The 26,684-nt window shown below is 35.2% G+C and overlaps 1 protein-coding gene across 3 annotated transcripts in view; it reads right to left on the bottom strand.

The window, feature by feature from the left end:
* Positions 1-26,684, bottom strand: part of XRCC4 (X-ray repair cross complementing 4) — a gene marked incomplete at its 3' end in the record, with an annotated part of 279,876 nt that overhangs the window by 23,514 nt on the left and 229,678 nt on the right. The gene's annotated exons all lie outside the window — the stretch shown is intronic.

The following is a 26,684-nucleotide window of genomic DNA, read 5'->3' as shown; positions in this document are numbered from 1 at the left end:
GTGGTTAAGAAACCACCTGCCAATGCAGGGGACACGGGTTTGATCCCTGGTCTGGGAAGACCCCACATGCCGTGGAACGACTAAGCCCGTGTGCCACAACTACTGAGCCTGTGCTCTAGAGTCCATGAGCCACAACTACTGAGCCCGCATGCCACAACTACTGAAGCCCATGCGCCTAGAGCCCATGCTCCGCAACAAGAGAAGCCACCGCAATGCACCGCCTGTGCACCACAACGAAGAGTAGTCTCTGCTCGACGCAACTAGAGAAAGCCTGCGTGCAGGGATGAAGACCCAACACAGCCACACACACACACAAAAAGAATAGGACTTGAAGTCAGGACACATAGGGTTTAAATCTAGGTCTATTTCTTATTAGCCATGTGACTTTAGGCAAGTCATTTAACCTAACCGGACTTCTGTTCTCTCACCTCAGAGGTGGTCTAAAGATTAAATGAGATGTTATAAATGAAAGTGCTTGTAAATTCCCACAAAACATTTGGAAAATATTATTATTAGCTCCTAATATTGCATAAATTACAAAAGAGCTCCTGCTAATAGTTTCTTTAATTTAAAAGACTAATCAACTAAAGATCCCCAAATGTTATGTTTAGATTATGAGTACTTCCAAAAGCCTGCACCCATACTTAGTTGCACAGATTATTAAAAATGAATCCACCACAGGGTCCTCCTTGGCCTCATGACTGCATACAATTAACCATGGTTGGCTGCTACTAGGCCTGGGACATGTTCTGTCTTATCCTGAGCAAGCCAAGTTCAGATAACATAACCCTCACAGGAATGCGGAGGTGCTATGCATTAATGCATTGTCAAGATGACAAGTACTACCCTCTGGGAGTTTCAATGCTAAAATTAACAATAAATACTGACATAATTACTGTAACATGTAATTAAATATCTAAAAATATATTCCATAGAAGGAGAAAATGATACAGTACAGAAGTATAATTATTACATGTATAAGTTTCAATGTCAACTCAAAACACATTATACATCTTAGAATTGCTTTTTCTCCTCCTAGCAAAAGACAGAATTGAATTATTTCAATTAAAAAGCCAGATATGGAAAAACCTCTGTAATTTCATTCGTCATCTAGACACTGTACAACCAGAACACAAAGAGTGATCAATTTAGTTAAAAAAAAATCAGCATATGACAAAAGGACCACTCTGAAGTGACAAGTCTGAAGGGAATAGATCCCTGGTTCTCCATTTAAGATTCCCATCTTTTTCTAAAGTCATGGGGAGCCTAAGATATAGATTTTGACTCTTTTGTTCTTAGTGTCTAGTACATAATAGGTGTTCAATGAAAGTTGTTCCATGAATGGAGATCATTGTTCTACAGCTTTCATATCTGTGGTAAGTCAACAGAGTAAATTTAAAACTCTCCCCACAACCAAAAAAATAGTTTAATCATTTTTATAAGTAATAAATGTTTATTGTAAGACTTTATAAAACTCCTGAAAAACATGAAGAAAGTTAAAATGTCCATCATCCTACTTTATATCATTTGTATTTTCATGTCTTATTTTTTACAAATATGAGATTATATATATAATTTTGCAGCTTGATGTCTTTACTCTAAAATATATTAGAAATGTCTTTGCATGTTGAAAAATATATTTAGATCTATACTCATTAATTTTAATTTGTTTATACTAAGAATACACTGATGACTATTTGGGTTGGTTCCATTTCTTAATGCTCTTATAAACAGCACAATGATCAATAACCTTATACCTATATCTTAGTATATTTATCATATTATTTTTTCACGAGCATGCTTATTCCAAGCATTCACGCTTAGAGGTGAAATTTGAAAGCAAATAACTCAGAAACCTGTACCTGAAGTCTTAATAGAAAGTGAGCTAAAGAAGCAACTTGTAACTTGGGAGTTCCTCTCTTTCTAACTAAGTTACAACCACTAGTTATGGACCACTATAAATTCTAAATCTTCCAAGAAGACTTTTTTTTTTTTCCATTTTTTTTAAACTTTCCACATTGAAGCTGATTTTCATTTTCTCTAATCATTTAAAGTACCGAATGTCTGCACCCAATATTTCAATACTAGTTTTGCCTTTAATCAATATTTAAGTATGTACTATGATCAGGTCATTGTGTTAGGGAAATATAACAAATGTGATAAAGGTAACACATAATTTCTGCCCTAAGGAATCTTTCAGCTAAGCTTTTTACTTTCTCTAATTTTTTTCAAATATGTTTTTTCACCCTAAACATTTTATAAGTAGCTTTAAGGCAATGACTGTGTAATATAATTTGTTCACAGTGATATATCCCTTTAGGAATTTCTATAAATATTACATCAGTATATAGGATTCAAGTAGACTTTTAGATAGTTTTTATGGACAACATAGTTCAAAAGGAAGAATCCTGAATCCAAGGTTAGGCAATCTTTATTTATGCTTCACAACATTAAGATTTTGGTCAGGTGGCAGCACCTTTCTGGATCTCTGTCTTGATTTAAGCTGTAGAAAGTTAAGGTTACTATAAATGATCTTGGAAGTTCTTTCAGTCCCTAAATTCTGAGACAGTTATACTCAAATAGACTACTTTGCAAAATACAGGCTCTCAATAAATACCTGTGGAATAAATGAAAAAAGGTGAATTAAAAAGGAAAGGTTAATGAGAGAATAAGAAATTGTCTTTGTAGAGTTAAAGGCTAAAGTATAAGGATTTTTCAAATAAAGTGAATAAATGAAACTTCTCCAGATGACAGCCTTATTAAAAAATGGCTTATAGTCTCGATAATTTGCAGAGAGTTTTATGTTTTATTACTTGATTTCACACTGCATTAAAACACACACACAAACACACACACACACACACACACACACACACTCTATAACTTGAATCAAAATTGCATTACCACCATCTAATTAACAGTAAATAGTGTAGATCAGAAGTTAGATTTGTCAAAAGAAATATCTCACCCTGGGAAAGTTTCTCTAAAATGTTAGAATGAATGATTGACTTCTAACTTACTGAGAGTTAAATTATCAGCATCTTTTAAAATGATTATTTCCAGTTATTGGCTCATTTTGTAAAGACATTTTCTCAGCCACGTTTAATATTGGTATTACCATGGCTGGAGTATCAACCTTTTCTTATTTAAATGAGAATCATTAGTATTGTTTGGAGTGAATTACTTGCATTTTATAACATATTCTGAAAATAATATTTCTGAAAAATGTCAAGGTGCCAGTCTGAGCAGACTGAGAGGTCCAGGAAAAGGTGTAATGATTGATGGCACTGTGACACTTGAAAAATCATTTTCCTTTGACTATGACACAAACAATGGTTCTAAAGTCAAAAACCAAAAGTCAATTTGTATGTGGCTTAACTATATCTCTACCTACACATACAATTCAATTCCAGGTGAATTAAACATTTAAATGAGAAAAGGCAAAATTTTAAAGCATTTAGAAGAAAATGGAGGAGAATTTCTTTAGGATCTTAGGATAGAAAGTTTTTTAAGGCGGAAAGTGAAACCATAAAGGTAAAGATAGATAAATTCAATTACATTAGAAGGATTAGAAGTAAGTACTCCTATTCATCAATAGACATCTTAAAGACAGTGAAAAGACAAGTCCCAAACTGAGAGGAAATACTGCAACATATGCTACTAACAAAGGATTATCTAAAGAATTCCTACAAACGATTTTTAAAACCCCAACATTATTAAAAAATATATGCCAAAGACTTCAGGAACTTCCAAGAAGAGGGAACAGTGAGGGCAAATAAGCATATGATAATTAGCTCAACTTCATTAGAAACCAAGAAAGTGCAAATAAAAACCAGTATGAAGTATTTTATACCAGATTAGCAAAAATGAAAATGTCCAACAATAGCAAAGATCACAGAGAACATGAAATGACAAGATGAATTACTACTGGCTGGAGTATAAACATTTGAAACTACTTTAGATAACAATTTGGCAATAACTGTCCATGTACATGAAGATTTATGTACTTATAACTAGGAATTCCACTTCTAGTTACATACTCCAGGAAATATTTGCATATGTGTGTCAGGAGATATGTGCACAAATGTTCACAGGTGCATTATTTATAATAGTGAAAAACTGAAAACTACCCAAATGTCTCTCCACAGGATGGGCAAGTAAATTATGGAATTTTCACACCATGGACTATGATGCAGCTACACACATGCACGAATCTCAAACATGATGGTGAGCAAAAAAGCAAGGCACAGGGCTTCCCTGGTGGCACAGTGGCTGAGAGTCTGCCTGCCGATGCAGGGGACACGGGTTCGTGCCCCGGTCCGGGAAGATCCCACATGCTGCAGAGCGGCTGGGCCCATGAGCCATGGCCACTGAGCCTGCACGTCCGGAGCCTGTGCCCCGCAACGGGAGAGACCACAGCAGTGACAGGCCCACGTACCACAAAAAACAAAAACACAAACAAACAAACAAAAAAGCAAGGCACAAAATAATACACAATATGATTCTATTTACTTAAAGTCAAAAACATGCAAAACTATATAATATTACTCTTTGAACACTGATGTGTGTGTGTGTGTGTGTGTGTATCTGTGTATGTACATAATAGTTCTGGATCTTATTTGCTCTTCCAAGACAATGCTCTCAGATTTCTGAGTCTTGTAACTTTGGCAACTGTGAAGATGGTTTTACAGAAGGGGCAGGTTGAGTACTATGCATAAAGGGTTCCATTTCAGATATAACGGGTGACTCTGAAGTGACCGCAGGATATCTAAATGGAGATAGATGTTGAGTAGGTAAATGCTTGTATAGATGTAGAGCTCAGGAGAGATGACTGGACTACATGTACAGAGATAGCAGTCACTACCATTACTACTGGCCACTAAAGACAAATGAGTTGAAGAGATCTTCAAATGAGTTGAAGAAACTCCCAGAGAGAGTCTACCAGAGAAAAAACGTTTAATATAGAATCCTGGGAAATGTTAAAATTACAGGGGCAGATGGAAAGAGAGAGAAATGAATAAAAGGAGACTGAAATAGAACGATTCAAGAGATATGGGGAGAACCAGGGAAGAGAGTTGTTGTGGCAGCCAAGAACCAAGTTTATTTTGTGTGCCCACAGCTTGTGCTACTCCCATTTGCCACCCAAATGCTGGCTTTCTATACAACTTTGACTGCTGAATCTGTAAACGCATGTTAGGTAAATTATTTTCACCCACTAAGAATTATCTGGAGCTGAGAAGAATAAGCTGGAAGGATGCTGCTATGCTTGTGATTCGTTACAGACAAGAAGAACAGGGAATGTTTTCTTTGGGAGGAAGAAAGTCTTAAACCCTTGGACTGCAGCCGTCAGAGCAAAAATCTAGCAAAATGGTCAATGGTCAACTCCTGCCTGGCCACCAAAGCAGAGCATTTTTAAGTAGCTCTTTCTCTCACATTAGGATAAAATATATTTTATATATATATATGTATATAGATAGATAGATAGAGAGACAGAGTGGGAGAGAGAGACAGAGACAGATAGAGACAAAAAGAGAGAGAGAAAGAGAGCTTTGTTTTACTAGCAACTTCCCTGGCATCTATCCACCTCACCTCTGACTTTCCCCTGGGACTGGGGTAGAGGTCAGATGTGTGGCAAGAGATGAAGATGAGAAATGAGGTAAGGGCAATGTATTAGGAGAGAAACAGACCTGAACATTGGTTGAGACATACATTATTTGGTAATAATAAAAGCCAAATATCTAATGGTTTGTTTTTTAGGATGTAACAAATCAAACCTTCATCAAAATGACCACAAAAACAGCCAAGTCAGAGTATTATGTGCTTGTTACTATTAAATAACTAGACAGCTATCGCACTGGCCTTAACAGAGTTCTCATTATGGAACAAACTCAATTAGAGAAACACCTTTTAAATGGAAAAGTTATAAATAATGGGCTTAAAGATTTGACATCACCAACATTACCATGGTATTTTCAAATTAAATTTTAGTATTTAAAAAAATATTTGAACTTTGAATAAATGGGAAAATAGCTACACATTTCTAGTTGACCATATAAAAACCAAAAGCATCTCCTAAATAAATTAACAGACTGAAGTCAGCAGGATTCAGTAAACAAGTGAATTCTAAACATTGTCTGGAATTCAATAGGCCTAGACAGCATTTCACTAGTCTGAGAAAATGAAAAGAAGTTGAAACTTTCTTTCTGGTAACCAAAATGGCAAATAAATAAATTGTGTTAGTTATTTTCAACTAAATTCCTAAATTTTTTTTAATGACTATTCTTTTGCTGTTTAACTTTATCAAGAACAAGAATAAAATAGAAATAGGCTTTTGAAATAAGTAATTTTGAATAAAACATAGAATAGAGAATTATGAAGAGTAAATATACAATGTTAAAATGCACTTACATGCTTTATAGATATTGGGAAAGAATAATTATAAAATTTCCCTGTAAAATATTCATATTATGGGTTTGAAAATAAGATTCTCTAGTTCTATCCAAGTTAACATTTAAAGTTACAAACATTAGGATCAATATGTCCATAATCCACAAGGATGCCAGAATTTATGTAGGAATTTCATAATAATAAATTGGAAGATTTTGTCATTCTTACTCTACTTTATTTAGATAAATAACATTACTGTGGTAATTCATTAGATCAGCAATATCAAAGCCCATACATGCTTTAAAAACTCAATACCTGAAAAACCCTATGTTAAACTTCCCGCATCCCTTACAAGTTTTGAAACGGTATAGGTGACATTTGCTACTGGTGATCTGTGCGCATAAAAGCAGAAAACTGTCATCTTAATAAAAAATTATTTTCCACAACTTTATTTTTAAGATAGGCCATTGCTCTTTGCTACTTGGTGTGCTACAAATGAAGCCTCCCTCACTAGATTAGAAGCTTCTCAAGTAGAATGACTCTGCTTTATACGACCTGGCTCATAAACGTTCCAATGATTGCATGTATTAATTAATGAACAAATGATTGAATGAATGAAGTAGACAGTATTAACAAGAAGCCTCAATAAAGTTAAGCAACCTGCCCAAAGCCACACAGCCAGTAAACATGAACGTGAGCAGGCAGGCAAGCCAACAGTGAAGCCAGGGTATTAGCCTAGGTTTCCCTCACTCCGAAATCCATACCCTTCTTACTATAGCAGTATATGGGAGTCACTAATTCTTATTTCTACTGCAGAGAAAGGTAACTTGGTGCTGTGCAGTGTGTCTGAAAAAGTAATTCCATGAGGCACTCTAAAAAATAAAATCTGCAGTCTAAAATGTTTGGAAAGTATTTATTTTTCTCCATTAAGTCCTCTAAGTGTTTCATGTGCATATTATACATTTAAAGCTATTAAAGTCATTCCATAAACTTCTTAAATTATTAAGTAAAACAAAAGCAAGGTGCAGGAGAGTGTGTGTAGAAAATTAGAGTGTATATATATATATATATATATATATACACACACACACACACACACACATAAATATATGTACAAATTTATATGTGTGTGTGTATGTGTGCATTTATATGTATATAGAATATCAGAATATCTCTGGAAGGATTCACAAGAAACCAGCAATGGCCGACTCTGGAGAGAGGAGTTTTGGCTGAAGGCCAGGGATAATTTTTGCTGGATAGTCTCTTAAACTGTTGAGATTAAAAAAACAATTTATACACAGATTATATCTTTTTAAAGTGCTTTAAGAAAAAAATAGCTTGTTTATCCTCAGTTTTACAAATGAATTTGGCAGTCAAAGCCTCTTTTCTCACTATCTCTCAATTACTAATATCCCAAGAAACAAGTGTTTCTAGAACAGCCTGCATTGCTTGCTTTCCTGAGAATATAATAAATACTAGCCTGCACCCAAAAATGTAGTGGTCCAATGAAGGAAAATAAAAACACAGAAAAAAAAAAAAAAAGAACTCTACTTCAGGCTACCAAGAGAAGTGTAAAAAACATGGGCAGAAAATAATACACAGCCATGGAGGTTAGTGACTTCTAATGAACCAGGAACCAGGAGTGATAGTTTCACCACAATGTGGAACCAGCTGTTGGTTTCCTGCTGCTGCTGTAACAAATTACCATAACATAGCAGCTTAAAACAACACAAATTCATTATCTTACAGTTCTGGAGGTCGGCAATCTGACCCACATCTCACTGGGCTAAAATGCAGGTGTTGGCAGAGCTGTGCTCCTCTCTGGAAGCTCTAGCGGAGAAACTTCCAGAGGCTACTCCCATCCTCTATCTTCAAAGCCAGCAATGGCAGGTGGACACCTTCTCACATCACATCACTCTGAGCCGGCTTCCTTTGTCACATCTTTCTCTGACTCTCCTTCTGCCTCTCTCTTCCTTTGTGATACAATGCACCCACCCGGATAATCTAGGATAATTTAGCTACTTTTATGGTCAGCTAATTAGCAACTTTAATCCATCTGCAACCTTAATGTCCTTTTGCCATGTGCTCTAACATAGTCTCAGGTTCCAGGAATTAAGACTTTGACATCCTTTTTTTGGTGGCAGGGGGTGGGGAACGCAGTATTCTGCCTACTGCTCCAGGCTTAACTTGGTTAGGGCTCAACTGTAATCTATCAGTTTAAATGTTTCAGGATCACTTAACAGAGAAACAGGCTTTGAGTAAGAGCAGGACCCACAAGGCCCAGAGTTAAAAGAAACCTTCAAGCTGGCTGGAGGAGGCATCTGCAAAGTCTGTGCAATATGACCTGAAACTCAAAAGAATCCACACTGGGCCTTCTTATCTAGAGAAGAACTGAACCAGAATCATTGAGATAGGCTGTCAACTACATCATCCATCACCTACCGTGTCTACTATTTACTGAGTGCTTACCGAGGGTCAGAGACTGTGCAAGATGCTTGGGATATAAAGTGAACAAACAAACGGTCCAAGGCAGAGGTAACCCTGAGCGGCTGAGCTCCCCTGAACATACACTAACTACAACCCTTGTCTAGGGGATAACACACAGACTGTTTCACTATGACAGCTCTAACGAGTGAGGCTCCACAGACAATGCTACCTTCATGGGTGTGTTACTGTGCTGTCAGTCACCCAAGGCCACAAGCTTAGAGGGGCCTCATCCCTGCTTTAATGTTCTGTTGTCACTGTCTTGAAATTCTTAATAATTTTGAACAAAAGGGCTCTGCATTTTCATTTTACACTGGTCCTGCAAATTATTGTAGTGTGTCCAGACCACGCACTTTCAGTGACCTTCATACACCAGGCCCAAACTGAACCTAAACAATTGCTCAATTGCTCACACTTATTCTGGACCAATAAACAATGGGATTTTTTTTTTAAACTAATTATGTACTGATGTATGGACTCATTCTGTCCTATTCAGAATGGAGTTTTGATCCTTAATTAGCCTAACCACCAGTAAACCTCCTTCTTAACACTTGAAAAGCACTTGCTTTTTCTCTTCAGGGAAATACTTGGTGAATTTTTTCACTGGTAATTTTTTTTTTGACCTGTAAATAAATAAGAATGAATGTAGTTTCCCGGCAAATAAATACTCTGCTTTGTTAGGCTTCTCCTTCTCCTCCCTTGCCTTCTCTCTCTCTCTCTCTCTCTCTCTTAAAGCTCCACTGTCTTTTGTTTTATAGTAAGAGAATTCAGTTTCTATTTTAATTAACAGATTTTTCCATTATTTTAGTCCTTGCTAGTGGACTTGATTCTTAGTGTTCTCAAAACTACCCACTCTAATTAATTCCTTGGCTCGCAAAGCAGCAAACCTCTCATCAGTGCCATCCTGTGCTGTGGCCTACCTGTCTCTTTCCCTTTTGATGTGTTGAGTGTCAGTCTGCCCCAAAGCCTTCCTGAATATTTTCCTAGCTTTTCATGGAATGGGTGACCAAGGACCATGTGGCAGTCAGACATTTTAAAGAAGACAGACTACTTTGTAACACCACCACCATCATAGAACTTTTAGATAAAATGAGTATCATATAACTGATACCTAAAATGAACAAACAAAAAACATCTCTTCACAAAGCATACTAACTCAATGTGGTATTATTGGCAAATGTAAAGACAGTCTCTGCTCAAATTCTGGGAGATGTTCTGTCTTAAAGAAACATGCCAGAAAGGAGTCAGAGCACTGCAAGAAGGCAGATGGAAACAATCTACAAAATTCTGTGGATTTTGATTTTGAATTAAAAAGATTAGATTTTTCAGTTGACTTTAAAAATATAACCAAAGTGTAAAGTAAAACCAAGTTGTATAGAATGTTTTTAAAACAAATCACTATACCTCACAACTGGTGGCAAGTCACTGTGAGATAAGGCAGTATAAGCCATGGAGGATTCAGTCTATATGCTCAGAATGACTGGAGAAAGACCTATCTAAACTTTTTGCCCTGGAAAAGTTTATTACATGTATGGTTTTATGATTTCAATAAAAGTTCAAATGTCACTGCTAAGCTGCAATCCAATCTACACAAAAAGATGTTGACTGCAGTTGTGTGTTATGTCTAGATAACTATCTTTACTAAGTGCACTATATACCTTTCTCATTGTGATATCTTTATGATTACATAAATTACCATTTTTTTCAAGATTTTTTACTGAACTAATGTTTATTTTGAGGAAGTAGAGTAAGTGCTACATATGGTTCCATTAGTGTATTAACTGGTACAGTTTGTTCTCATTCGTTTAAATGTCCCATTGCAATCTATGTCTTAAAAATAATATTATTTAGTCATAATTCTCCAAAATTCATAGTGGAGGAAGCTTTTACATGGCACTGAACTATAATTAACAAATGTAATGAGATCAGTGTCTTGTAAAGGCATTGGTTTGATTTGCCAAAATGCAGGACTGGCTGTAGCACTTAATTATTAAGGCTGGAACAGACACATTCAGTAAATAACTGATCAGCAATTTAAATAACCACTGTTACCTAACTGATCTTATTTTGCTACTATAAGAAGGCTATATATCTCAGCTTTGATCATCTGCCATCTGAACTGTACAATTATTGACATTTCTCCTTGCCTTTTATTGTTTTCTCCTTCAGCCCATCTTCCAACTGCTGCAAATGCTTTCTACAACACAAGTCTGATTATTACTTTGTACTCCTACAAGGCTGTAGTTGAAACTCCCTTGGCATAGCAAAAAAAAAAAAAAAAAAAAAAAAAAATCACAAAATTTCTAGCTTCATGTCTGCCTTTCTGGTTCTAGCTATCCAATGCTCTTCCACACCAAACTTCTTGTCATCCACCAAATGCATCATTCTGTCTTCATTGCCATTCTTTTCCATACAGTTCCCTCAGCTTGAGGACTCTTTCTCCTGCCTTCTTTACTTAGCAGGCTCCTACTCATCATTAAAAGCCAAGTTCAGATGTCACTGCTTCTGGGAAACCCTCCTAGGCAGAGGAATTAATTGTCTCCTATTCTCCCATAGTACATCTTAAATCAAGCAGCTCTTTGTTCCTATACCTATTGCTGTGTAATAAACGACCCTAAACTTAGTGGCACAAAACAATGACAATTTTATTATGTTCATACTTTCCATGAATCTCACAGGGCACAGTGAGGATGGTTTGTCATTGTGCCATGGTATCCGGGCCTTAACTGGGGATACCAGAAAAACTGGGGCTGACATGATGGCTGGGAGCTGGAATCCTCTGAAAAGCTCATTCACTCATATCTGGTGCTTGGCTGGGAACCTTGAAAGAGTAGGACTGGCTCCTGGAGACTCTTCAGTGGCTTGGCTTCCTTACAGCCTGGCAGCCTAGGATAGTCAGACTTTTTACATGAAAGCTTAGGGCTGTAAGCATGAGGTGCCTTTGTTGACTTAGCCTCTCTGCAAATCACAGAGCATCACTTCTCCTGCATTCTACTGTTTACAAAAGAGTCAAAAGCCCACCTAGATACAAGGGGAGGGGATATAGAAACCACTTCTCAAAGGAAGGAATATCAACCTCAGACTTTAATTCTGCACATCTTTGTCACTTATATTGTAAGCAATCAGAGAACAAGGACTATGATTTAGAATTACCGTTTCTTTCAGAATCTGGCACAATTCCTAGAATAATGAACTATGTGCACTGAAACTGACTAAGAAGTGTCTTATTGAGGGTGTTTGCCTTTTTTCTCTAAGAGCTGAGTATGAAAAAGCTATAGCTAGTTTCATATACAATTTACACAGAATAAAAACCATTCCAGATCAGAAGGGCAACTATATAGATTTTTAGAAATACAATCACATAAAATTTATACTTCAGCAAGGAAATTTTAATTTCTGACAACTTTTGCTGGCCACTAGTTAGCTCACTTTCCATCATGAAGTAACTTATTTACTTTTCCAAGTAGTTTTGGATGTTTATAAATTTATATGCTTACAAGTTCACACAATACCATTAGTTTAGTTATACTCCACTTCACTGGAATGTTTGGGAAGGGAGATCTATGGTTAAATGAATGGTGTTTCAATCCTCATGGCTAAAAGCCTCACTAGCAAATGCTGGTCAACTTCTAAATAAACACGCACTCAGAATCCAACTACTAGAAGGATCTAGGTAGTTGGATTTTCTAGTAACTTAAGTTTCATTAAGTTATTATTATTATTACTTAAGCTTTAGGAGTGTTAGTTAATTTAAACCTCTTCTATCTGGTTATTGAGAAACAACAACAGTAAGAAGCAATCACACTTTCATTACTAATGCAAGTAAAAGTCAGAAGTGAAATAAAATCTTCATCTCCAAACATCCTTTATTCTGAGAAGAAACGTGACCCCTGTTAGCAACACGGAATTACCACCAACAATCTCACCTTCAATGACCAATGAAGAAAAAGAATCAGATTTCAAAAATCAGAAACCATAAACAGAAATTAAATGTTAAACCAAGAAATTCTAACACTTGTTTGGAATTAGGAAAGCTGTCACCCATAAATTCACATGCAGCCCCAAAAGACAACCATGAAAATTGAACAGGCTATAACCATGCATGGAAAATATTCAGCTAGATTCTACAGTCTGATCATAATTTCCCTTAAAATATATATAACCTCCAAAGTCCCCTCAAAATGTTACTAGGCCTCTGCGGATGGGTAATCAGAGAAAATCTTAAATCTTAATTCATTTAAATTGCTGTCTACAGTGCATTCTTTTACTGCTTTCTGTAAAAATAGGCCCGCTTATCATACTGCAAAAGAAGAAAGATATTTGACATTTCCTAATCTATCACTGGACACTTTTCTATAACTAAGAAATTTGGAAGTGACTAGAAGGACCACCTAAAAATTCCATTTTTAAGAGTATTAAGTTTCCAGAAGGCAGGAACCATGTTTATCTTTGTATAGTTTAACCACATATAGGAGATTTACAACTTAGGAAAGAATTGTTCTTAATAGAGTTTGTTTTTAAACAAACTCAGGATACATTTTTTAGAAATGTTATACATAATAGATTTTCTCAGATCGTTCCACTAAGACTATTTAGCCTATGATATAGACAAACTATTAGAAAGTATTAATGATGAGAACTAGTGGTCAACATAATTGTAAGAATCTGTTTTTCATACATTCCTTACTTCAAGCAATATTTTCTCAGTATAAGGCACTGTGCCAGCTTCTGAGATGAACAAATAAAACATAATCCCAGACTTTGAAAATCTCACAGTCCAGTTGAACAAAAATGTATTTGAATAATTAAATATAACATGTGTGATGAAGTATGTACAAAGTATTGATTTATAAGATTAAAAAAATATTTTACTTTCCAAATGTAGATGTCAGGAACACATCTGTGCTTATGGAAGGTTTATTTGTATTTGCAGTTGTACACATAAAAATTAACATGTTACACATTTTGATGTTTACTACATGGTAATTTCCCATAACTCTTGAAGAGATACTTGATTATTAACGATTAAAAGTAATTTTTACTCACAATAGCAATAACTGTTTTCTTTCCTTAAGCAACTTTTCTCATAAAGAAAATGGAATTGATTGCTGTATCAGAACACTGAATATTTTTTTTTTCTTTTTTGTTTTGTTTTTTGCAGTACGCGGGCCTCTCACTGTTGTGGCCTCTCCCGTTGCGGAGCACAGGCTCCAGACGCACAGGCCCAGCGGCCATGGCTCACGGGCCCAGCCGCTCTGCGGCATGTGGGATCTTCCCGGACCGGGGCACGAACCCGTGTCCCCTGAATCGGCAGGCGGACTCTCAACTACTGCGCCACCAGGGAAGCCCAGAACACTGAATATTTAAGGGAAACATTTATTTATACTCATGAGAATTTTATTAAAATAATGATAGACACTATCCAGACAAACCCAATCCAAATAGCCAACATTTAGGTCGGATGGGGTTAAAAGGCTATTTCCACATCTGAATTTCCCTTATAGGTCCAAAATTCTAGTATTGTATTTTCAGGATAGAAGAGACTAGTGTAACTTTTAGGTTTCATCCAAAGTTATGAATCTAAATTTTCTGTATAACCTTCTCTCCCTAACTTATTTTGGGTGTTGAATCATAATAAAAAAAAATTCCTTAGCATGAAATTTTTACTTCTTAAACATTTGGTAAAAAGAAATAATGAAGTTTCCTAATCATTTCTTAAGAAGACTTAGACTTCAAATATAGAAATTCTAAAATCCTGTTAACAATCCTAGTAGATGCAAGCAACAAAAAATTATTTATTTGGGGGTATATAAAGTAATATATATGCCTATTACAAAGACTTCAAAAATTTCATCAAAATAGAATAAAATAAAGATTATCCTCTGTCTATTCACCTGTTGATATTTTAGTGTATACCTTTTTTGAATTTATATACATGATATTATATATACAAAGTCTTTTTAAAATAACTATACTATGAAAAGTACTTTTTATTATATTTTTCTTAAAAATTAATTGAGGAATACCTCTCTTTGTCAAGAATTATGGGTCTACATAATCATTTTTAATGGCCTCATAGTATTCCATCACACTGAGCTACCTTAAAATTATAACTAATCTTGATCCATAGACAAATACTAGAAATAATTTAAATACTTGTTATAAATTACATTTCAATGAACATCCTTAAATATACTCTTTCTAAGTAATGTTAAGACAACAGGTCTATTTAATTCTAATCGAAAATGGTTGACTATAAGACTATAGTTCCTGAAATTTCCTACTCTTAGGAATGCTCAGGGGAAAAGTACAGCTCACAACGAAGAAAGTAGCATATATGTATTTTAACTACCTGGAAATTAAATTAATTTTAGATAAAAGTTCTATGTTAAGAACAAACACAGTAACAACACATATAAACCTGGAAAAAAATAGTGATTAAAACCTGGGAAAGTGGGACTTCCCTGGTGGCGCAGTGGTTAAGAATCCGCCTGCTGATACAGGGAACATGGGTTCGAGCCCTGGTCTGGTAAGATCCCACATGCCACGGAGCAACTAAGCCCATGTGCCACAACTACTGAGCCTGCACTCTAGAGCCCATGAGCCACAACTACTGAAGCCCATGCTCCTAAAGCCTGTGCTCCGCAACAAGAGAAGCCACCACAATGAGAAGCCCCTCACACTACAATGAAGAGTGGCCCCCGCTCACCGCAACTAGAGAAAGCCTGCGCGCGGCAATGAAGACACAATGCAGCCAAAAATAAATAAATTTATTAAAAAAAGAAAAAAAAACCTGGGAAAGTGAAGAGAGTACTCATTAAAATAAAATAAATAAAATATTACCAACATAGAAAATAGTTAGAAATTCTTTATGTTTTTCATTGAAGACCACCCTCACTTTGCTTCTAAGTCAAAAGGTTTTGCTATTGGACTTCAGAGGTGGACCGCATAAATATTATATACTGACTGCTATTTTTATTTATTTTCCTTGGGGAAATTAGATTAGGTCATCTGACCTATTACAGAAGATAAGTGTTTTGTGTCTGCTAGTTGACGTGTGGGCCAAACTCTCTTTCTTAAACATGAAATAAATGGTTATTATCAATTTGGAGATAAGGCAAAGAGTTTTTTCACAGAATTCAGGGAGAGTCAGAGCATTACAATGTTTCTGAGCCTCGTGTGCAGAGGATAAGTAAAAGGACAAAAAACAAAGGTGACAACTCATTGAAAAGTTTTTTATTCATTGAGATATTGATATTTTAATTCAAGTATACATAATCATGCTCTGATGTCACTCTGCCACATACGTAACTGAAGAGAATAATTTAAGACAGAAAAAGATAACTTTTTTAGAAGAGAAACTTGACCTTTCTTGGTACAAATAAGAATCCCACCTGGAAGTTTTAGATCTTCCAACACAGTCTGAAGCTGCCCTCCCTGTCTTGTTTTTTTTCAAATTCAATATTCAAAATTCTGTTGAAAGTCTATTCAAAGTTGCTAATCTATCACTGAGAAGAACAGCTAACACTTGTTAAATGTTCTCCTTATGCCAGGTACTGTGTTAAACTCCTGATTCATGTAATTGTCACGATAATCTTATGTCCTGTATGGTCTCTGTTTTCCAGATGGGAAACCAAAAGTTTAGATATTTGAGCAACTCACCCAAGTTCTCACAATTCATAAATGGCCAATGCAAGACTTGAACCCAGGCCTGCTGGCCTCCTCCATGCTTTTAACCAGTGCCTCTTTCCCTTTTTCCCTTTGCCTCAGATGTCTTTTCCTTCATTATTACATGCCCACATTCTACTTAATGTTGAAGGCTCAGCTAAAATTCTACACCTTCATGAAACTTGCCCTGAACTCTGCCTCTTTGAAATCTCATATCACGCATCACTACAGAATTATTCTAACATAAAGTAAACTAATTCTGCTCAAAAAAACATAGCTTTATGTGTTACCTGGTTAATTATAATGTGTGAAATTGAAAGCAGGGCCATTTACAGCAAATATTTCTTAAAGCGCAAAAAGGTGTTTACAGTCAGATTATAAGCTCTATTTTTCCTTAAAGTCCTTAACATCACCATCTTAATGGACAAATACTTAATAAACATTTGAGAGTGAATTATGCTTTACTGGACATTGTCTGCATAATAGTCAATTGACATGGTCACTGCCCTCTTTGACCTTAAAATCTAAAACAGATGTCATGGTATAAACAAACATAGAAAGAGATAAAGGTGCTCACATACATCTGTTCAACAATTGAAATACACTGCATGAAATATTTACATTATGTTCTAGTCACAGTGCAAGTGGGGTGTGTGTGTGTGTGTGTGTGTGTGTGTGTGTGTGTGGAAGGCTGAAGTGTTCATATTCAGGGTTGAGGTAAGGATTTTTCAAACGCAGGTTTTGTCTGTATAAGAAAGAAGGCAATGGCTCACATCTGGGAGACTGGGACTTTATTAGAAGAATACAGATGTCAATCACCACAGAATAACCACTGTACACATGTGAACCAGATGCTTCCATGTAAAATAACCCAGGGTGTTTCACAGATGAATCACTGAAAATGTAATTACACATTGGTCCTAGTTTATTGGTAACAGGTTCACTTATGTGGAAGCCATATGGTACTATCCATCCTGAAGTAGTGGAAAATACAAAAATGGGTACTTTGAGATGTTAAAATATAAACTCTTCTTCTGCTGCTTTGCTATATTATCCTTGTGGTGAGGTAAGTGATGATTATATGTGTTCAGTCAAATATCTTTGGGACAGATGTCTATTGCTGCATTTTATTAGTAAAGATTGTGCCAATAAAGTTTACATTATATCCTCTCCTTTTCAAAGGATTTTACTTCAACAGAAAATAAAATGTTTAGTGGCCGTACAACTCCTATAGATCTAATTAATGATTGTTAGGGTAAGTATTCATGTACAGTACCTCAGAATGTGAGCTCAGTATTAAACTACTACAAATGTTTTCTTTTGCATATAGTTTAAATGTTGATTCAATATATATGGATTCGTTGCAGATAAACAAAACCCATGTAAAAGCTGTCAGGAATCATCTATGTTTTACAACATTGATTCTCTGAGCTCCAAGGGTCACTAGTCTGTGTTTCATAAAGCTGTCTACCTATTTACATAATCGATTGCTTGTTTTCTTCATGTGTCAGAGCACCATCTGACAAGTAGAGATGGACCTCTCTAGTTAACAGCAAAGCCTTTTAAGAGTTTAATTTTCTTTTTCGAGGAGACACTTTAAAACAAAGAAAATCAGCATGCCAAAGTCTACTTTTATGGAACACTTTGGTTAGGAAACTATATACGAGGTGGGCACACAGCATCAAAGGTATCTAGAATATTGTACCCAACCATCCCTGTTGTAGTTTAAGGCTGAGGTAGAAACAGTTGTAAGTATTCTCAAATAACCTGGGCCCTTGGGACATAATACTGAGCTGTATTTTAATGCTTTAGCCCCAGGGTTTTCTTTTATTGTTTGACTACATAGTCAAAAATGTTCTGGCAGATTGATTTGCTTTGTCTTCCCCTTTCTCTCCAGCATCAAAAGGGAAAACTCAAACCTGTTACCTTAAATTACTCAGTGTTTTCAATAACTTAAAAATAGTTTTATGTAATATTTGATACATACTATATAAATACATATAAAAATCATCATAACAAATCAAACTAATGCATTGTTACAGCTTAATTTAAGAATACAAAATTACCAATATTGTTACATCCAACATGCTCCTTCCCCAACCTTATCCCCTGGCCTCCCCACAGAGTTATAACTGTATCCTATATTATGTGTTAATCATTCCTTTGCCATAAAAGGAGAGTTTTATTACACATGTACAGATTCCTAAATAATGTATAAATCCTACTTTATTTTTGAGCTTTATAAAAATGGAATCACACTATTGCTAGCCTTCTGTGACTTGCTTCTTTCACTCAACATTAAGTAACTATGATTCCTCCATCTCATTCATTTCACTGTTGTATATTATATTGTGTGATTTTATATACATATGTATACATATTATAGTTGTGTATGTACACACATTATCTATCTATCTATCTATCTAATACAAACAACACTGCTATGAACATTCGTATATGAAATTTTTAGAGCACATAATACTAGAATTTCTCTTTGGTAATATGTCTAGAATCTAAATTTCTAGGTCATACTGCATGTGAACGTTTTAACCTTTTTACAGAACAAATTGTTTTTCCAAGTGTTTGATCTAATTTTCATTCCTATTAGCAGTGTTTAAGAGTTCCTGTTGATCAATTCCTCTCCAACACTTGATACCGTCAGAACTTTAAATTTTTGCCAAAACGATGTTAAATGGTACCTCTCTGTAGCATGTTAAAAGAATTTTATTTTTGAGGTTGAAAGAAAAAGTTGAAGGAACAGTATTATTTGAAAATAAGTTGCCAATGTGTTGCCTCTGCTACCTCACTACTTTAGTGAGTATTTGGTGAGCACAAATGTCCTTGTAAACATTTTCCTACTTAACCACAATATAACCATAAAAATCAGAAAATCAGCACTGACACATTACTGCCATCTAATCCTCAGTCTCTATTTAGGTTCCAAGAGTCCCAACAATATCCTTTCTAACAAAAGGATCCAGTCCAAAATCACACATTACTTTAGTAATCACATCTCTTTAGACTCCTTTCTCAGTACCTCAGTCATTTCTTGAGGTAATTTTGACAATTATTGGCCAGTTATATTGTAGAATGTACTCAATTTGAATTTGCCTGATTTTTTTCTCGTGGTTTGATTCAAGTTATGGACCTTTGGCAGGACAATGACAGAAGTGCTGCTGTGCTCTTCTTATCGCATCTGCTCAGGTGGTGTATAATTTCAGTTTGTACCATTACTGATGCTGTTCACTTTGATCACAAGGTATTGTCTGCCATGCTTCTCTACTATAAAGTTTCTTGTTCCCCCTTTGTCATTAATGTGTTTTATGAAGCAATAATGAAGGTGACCATATTTTCATGTTTGAAAGCTATTTGTGCATATCTTCTCTGGAATGCTTGCTTAAGTCTTTGGTCCATTTTTCTAATGCTGCCTGCCTTTTACTTTGCTGATTTAGGAGGAGAACACAAATTCTTTTCCAATTATATAGGTTACAAATATTTTATCTCGGTATGTAGTTTGTCATTTTCCTTATGATATCTTTTGAACAGAAGCTCTTTATTTTAATGTGGTGAAATTAATATAGCTTTTCTTCTATGGGTTACACTCTTTCAGCCTTATTTAAGAAACTCTTCCTCCAGACCTTAAAAATATTCTCCTGTGTTTTCTTCCAAAATTTTAAACTATTGTCCTTTATATTCACATTTTTAATCCATTGGAAATTTATTTTCATGGAGGTGTGACGAGGGAATTAAATTTCATTATTTTTCAAAGAGAAAACCAACTGTCCTAGTAAATAGTTGATCTTTTCCCTAGTGAACTATATTACTACTTAGTCACATACAAAATCTGTATATAAGCATGAGTGTACTGTTAGACTCTAGTTTACACAACTGTCTATGTCAGTGTCAATATCATACTTTACTACTTACTCTTCTTCTATTACAAGTCATGATATTTGGTATAGAAAGTTCCCCCATTTTATTCTTCTTCAGCACTACTTTTGGCTATTCTTAGCCTTTTGTTCTTCTGTGTAAATTTCAGAAACAACTTGCCAAAATTTTGTTGGGATATTAATTATAAATGTAGTGAATCCACAGGCAATTTTGAGAGAACTGAAATTTTTATGATAGTGAATCTTCCTATCCTTCAAAGTTTAAAATTTGCTCCACCTTTTAATAATTTAATTCTTGTTTTTTTTTTTTTTTTTTGCGGCACACGGGCCTCTCACTGTTGTGGCCTCTCCTGTTGCGGAGCACAGGCTCCGGACGCGCAGGCTCAGCGGCCATGGCTCACGGGACTAGCCGCTCCGCGGCATGTGGGATCTTCCCGGACCGGGGCACGAACCCGTGTCCTCTGCATTGCCAGGCGGACTCTCAACCACTGCGCCACCAGGGAAGCCCCTAATCATTGTATGTTTTGAATTACATTTTCTAATTATTTTTTTCTAATTATTTGATGCTAGTGTATAAAATTCAATTGTAGATTGCTTTTAGATTGTCTACGTAGTCAGTCATAGGAACTATGAGTATTGAAAACTTTCTTTCTAAGATCTATACATTTTATTTCTTTTTGTGCTCTACATGCATTGGCTAGGATCTCCAATACAATATTGAATTGAAGTAGTGATCGTGGGAATCTTGATCTGAAAAAATGCTTCTATTTCTCATGAGCTCTTGTTAGGTATGTAAGGAAATTCCTATAAATCCTAATTTTCAAGGAAATGTTATGCTTGGGTGGTGAATTTCATTAAATTTCTATGCACCAATTGAGTTGATCATATGTTTTTTCTCCTTTTATCTACTAATGTGATACATTATAATTATTCCTTCTGGAAATAAACCCAACTTTTTCATCATATATTTTTTATGCTTAAAATATGCATTGCTAGATTTAGTTTTCTAATACCAGTCAGGATTTTTCTTTTCCACCTATATTCAGCAATAATATGGGTCTGTAATTTTCTGTGTCGAGCTGTTACTTTTTTTTTTTGGTTCCAGAACTGAGGTTATGTTAGCTTTATAGAATGAGTTGGGAGTGTTCTCCCATTCACTTTGCCAGAAAAGTTTGATAATATTAAAATGACTCGTTCCTTGCAAAATCTGAGGACCTTCCTCCAGAGAGGATTTGTGCTTATTTCTAATGAGAGCAGGGGGTACTACCCCTGGGTGCTCAGGGCCTAATGTAGTCCTTCAGTGGCTGCATTCAATCAGCATGTTTATCTCAGGGCAACACAATTTTTCAGTTTGTTTACTGCTTGTAGCAAGGTGCCTGCTTTGGCTTCAGCTTGCTGTTTTGGTCTTGAAGATTCTTATAATTTTCATCTCATTTTTGTGTGCACTAGAAAAAATATGTATATTCATAATTCAGCATTTTACATTTTAGTGGATCTCAGAATGTCTAGTTTGCCATAATATCAGAGAAAGATCCAGTGATTTCAATTTGACAATAAGTAATGTCTTGTCATGGAAGAGGTACCTAGTTTGGAGTCAGATAAAGTTGGATTAAAATCTTGGATCTTCCACTTTAGTTATCATGTGATTTTGAGGAAGTCTGAACTTTTCTGAGCTTGTCTCCTCTTCAAATTGGGGACTAACCCCTACAAAATATAACTGATATTTACTGAACACTAAGAGTCAAACACTCTTACAGGTACTTATAGGTATTAACCCATTTAATCTTTACAACAGCCCTGTGAAGTAGTAGTATTATCATCACCTTTGCATAGTTGTGTAAAATTAAAGGGTGTTAAGTAAATTCCCAAGGCCATAAAACTAATAAGTGGAGGAGATAGGAGTCAAACCTAAAGTCTGACTCTGTTGTTAAAAAAAACACTGTGCTATAATTTGAAGCATTAAATCATTCAAATTACGTAAAAAGTTTGCCATGGTACTTGGCACATAATAAGTACTTTAAAATAATAGCCAAATAATAATAATAATAACAACAATAATAATATAATTAATAGTGGGAGAATTTATAAGGTGAATAGATAAATAATCATGATACATCCACATATGGAGTGCTACTTATTAAAAGCAATGAAATATTGACACAGTTCTACATGGAAGAATCTCAAAGGCATTATGCTACGTGAAAGAAGACAGACTCAAAAATGGCTACATACCGCATGATTTTATATGACATTCCAGAAAAAGCAAAAATTGGGACGGATCAGTGTCGCCAGGGCTGACTGTGGGAAGACAGTACAGACTACAAACAGGCGTGAAGACACTTTTTGGGATGATGGAAATATTTCCTAGCTTTATTGTTTGTTTGTCAAAATTCATAGCACTATACAACTAAGAATCATGAATTTTACTTTATGGTAATTTTACCTCAATAAGCAAAACATACAAATTAAAAACAGGTAGCAATCTTTCCCCTGAAAGAGCATTTTCAAGCTATATTCACGATGAGCTTTTCATCTCTGATTAACATACAGAGTTATGCTGTTAATTATTTTTAAAATCTACTGATTAAAAAAATACAGTGTATTGTTAGTTGTGAAACACATATCCATGGAATAGCAATAAGAGTTCCTTACCAAGCCTCTGGTAATGGAGGAAAGTGATTAAGGAAAGGGGCTTGTTAGTTTCAAACTGTCAAGGGATGTTTAATATGTTTCTTCTTAAGATTTTCTATTTCTTTCTACACTCTTTAAGACATAGATTATGAGATGCTTTCTGGCAAGAATTACTTGCTATAAGACCAAACGAAATGTACAGTACTAAAAACTAATGTTATGCAATGACAAAATTACACTTGTCAAAGCCAACTCCAAGAAATAAACCATATTGTAGTTCAAAATGGAAGAGTGGAAAACGTGGTATTAATAGAATATATAGATACAAAACGGATTTTCCCATAAAGAATATTAAATGTGAAATGGCTCACGCCTGGTTAGAAGGATTACTTAATTTATTTCAATCATACTTAAAAAATTAGACACAGATTCTATCATGAATAAATAAAATGGAATTTGGAGGAAAACTGCCTATTAGTAACAAGAGAATCTGGCTGAAAGCAAGTAAAGTCACAATTTCTAAAAGTACAATAAGCTCAACTATGTGGTAGTTTGATTATGAGGCAGAAACATTTCCAGCCTCACTGCAAAAAGGGAATATTGACTTTGGAATTAGATCGTAGTAGGGAATAGAATAGGAAATGCCTACATGTCAAGAAAGACTATTCTGTTCTACATTGTTCTAGGAAGCAACTTCATAAAAAATCACCTGAAGGGCTCCCATCTTATCTGTGAAAGTAGCAAAAAGTGGGGAGAGATCCCATTATAGTTGATGACCCGGGACCAAATCAATCTTGTGAGTTCCCAATAATTCTATTTTCAAATGATTTTTAGTCTGTTTTTACAGAGTGGGTTTGTTTTTGAATTTAAATGGTGACAGTAGGTATATTATCTTTAGTCAATCAAAATCTTTACCTTCTTAAGGTGACTACCTCATGTCAAATAGATCCCATTTACTAGAGCATATTTTATTCTTCCTAGAATAATAAAAACTGTATTTTCCTTCTTCCAGCTGCATAAAAAGCTGCAGGGATAGCAAAAGCCAACCCCATCTTATGTACTGAAAAAAAAAAAAAGCATTGATGCAGACATCTTACTGTTTCTCTCTTACATCTGTTAGGCTGGGGCAAGGATAAGACCTGTTAACATTCTAAATAAATTAACACAGTATCCCAAGTACAACTGTGACTTCTGTAAAATTCACATTGGTATATTGGCTGATTAAACTTAGTTTCCCTATTATTGTCAAATGGTAACTAACTGAAATAATTTGTTGTCTAGAGACTAGCAGACTAAATAATTTTGGAATGACTGGTTTCCAGGCTTAGGTTGATGTGGATAGAAACCAGAGAGATAGAGACAGCATAAGACTATATTTTTTGTTAACAGAGTAGCTGACAGACATAACTTATGAAAAATCCTTGAAAATTAATGGAAAGGTATATGCCTCTGTAAACAGATGATACTACCAATGTACATGAAACACTTGGGTATCTCATTACAAAACTAAGGGATAAGTATATTTTTAGGATAATCATAGAAATCTTTTGTTTTGCAGTAAAATGAGAAGTAGAAATTGTAAAATATTTAAAATAAATTTTTTCTATAAGTGAATTTTAGCATATGTACTGTTCCTATAGGTTATCATACTATTATACTATTATCTTGATTATTTTTATAGGATATAGAGGAAAAAATGATATATACAGGAAAAAAATGAAACTATGCTCACAGAAATAATGAGAAAGAGGATTTCCTAGACTAAGCCCCATCCATTATTCTAGTTACTGTGTATATGATTGAAGTATTTTTAAAGTTGTATCAATGGGAAAGCTCTCTTGGACCATTGATTAAACAAAACAAAACAGAATATTGCCATCTAAATGAAATCTAATCTCCTTCTCAGTTCTGCTTCGATTTCCATTAATAGCAAAGTTGTTTAGACTGTATTGGAGGCAATTATCCCAGAAAACTCTCTGCCAAAATGAAATGTGAAATTAGACCTCCCTGAGTGGCTGAGTTTACAAATCTATTTTTGAGTGGGGTGTAGACATGGTTCATTTTACCTAGGGTTTGGGTCAGAGTCCCAGGAAGGTCTGGGGAGGGGTTGTGAGCTCCACGGCCCTCAGGTGAGCTGGAGATGCTGAGGAGGGGAGCAAGCCTAGTGAATATGGCCAAAACACTATTAAAAAAAATGTTTTCCCTAGTGTTTTGGGAAGTGCCAGTATTTGGCTTCTTTCCCTACAGAATTAAAAAGTTTGATAATGCCTAATGCTGTGAAGGGTGTGGGAATGAAATTCTCAGTATCTAGTGATCAGCTAATACAGTTTCTTGGCTCTGGGAAAATAACTAAAACCAACAGCTGCTTTTTAAATTTTACTTTTCTTGTCATCCCTGGATAATCTAATTGTCCTTTATATTATAATTTATCTGTCTTTACCTTGTTCTCACAGCCAAATCACTGATACCTGATGCACGCTATAATAAATATCCACTTGATTTATGATCTCTTTTTGTTACCATTCTAATACTTAATCCAACTTTGAAAATAGATTTCAAAACTCATGCAGATTCTGTTCAGTTTGCACAATTTCTAGAGGTCCGCAACACAGTATCAGGTGTTTTGTTCAGTCATCATCACTACTTCTATTGTTTAATTTTGACAAGAGAATACAAAGAAATGACCTCTCTCTACTTTTTACTTGGCCCAAAACTTCTAGGCAAACTTAATAATCCAAATAAAATGAAAGAAGATAAGAGAAAGATTTAATTAAAATTGTTGCCTTATTTTTACTACGATTTGAGTGGCTGGTGATTATTTGTATAACTAGAATAAATGATCTCTCTCTCCAACTGATCACACTACAACACTGTTGAGATGACTTTAATCAAAATTTCCATCTAATAACCTCTCTAAAACACCCAGCTACTAGCAATGACAGGAAATAATAATTATTCTTTACTTCTGTAACACTGGATTATTCCTTTATCTTATTTGTAGTATATATATTACTCTTTCCAAGAATGCTTCATATAGCCTTACAGCTCTTCTTTGATAAATATGACAACTAATCAAAATATTAAAAGTCAATGAAAATTATGTTAGCGCTTAGTATTTCCTGAAATAAAATATGCAATTCAAAATACGGTCTTGTATTATACAACTCACTGCACTTTTTTTGTTTTGCCATTTTGCACTCCTCTCCTTGCTTGGAAAACTCTTATTTTTACTTCAAGCCTCAGTCCAGATCTTCTAAGTAGCTTTATAAGAACTTGATCTGTCAGAGTTAGTGCTCCATGCCTGTCCTCCCACTTCCTTTCTCCCACATACCTCCCATAGCGCTCTCACTGCACAATAATTACTAGTTTTTGTGTCTGTCTCTCACTAAATGTTGAGTACCTCAGTATATTCATTTCTGGTGATTACTGCAACAAATTATCACAAACTTGATGATTAAAAACAATACACATTGGGGACTTCCCTGGTAGCACAGTGGTTAAGAATCCACCTGCCAATGCAGGGGACAGGGGTTCGAGCCCTGGCCCGGGAGAATTCCACATGCCGTGGAGCAACTAAGCCCGTGCATCACAACTACTGAGCCTGCGCTCTAGAGCCCGCGAGCT

Source organism: Grampus griseus (assembly GCF_964374135.1).
Source record: "Grampus griseus genome assembly, chromosome: 3".
NCBI lineage: Eukaryota > Metazoa > Chordata > Mammalia > Artiodactyla > Delphinidae > Grampus > Grampus griseus.
The sequence above is the reverse complement of the archived record's forward strand: the minus strand, read 5'-3'. Positions and strand labels throughout refer to the sequence as shown.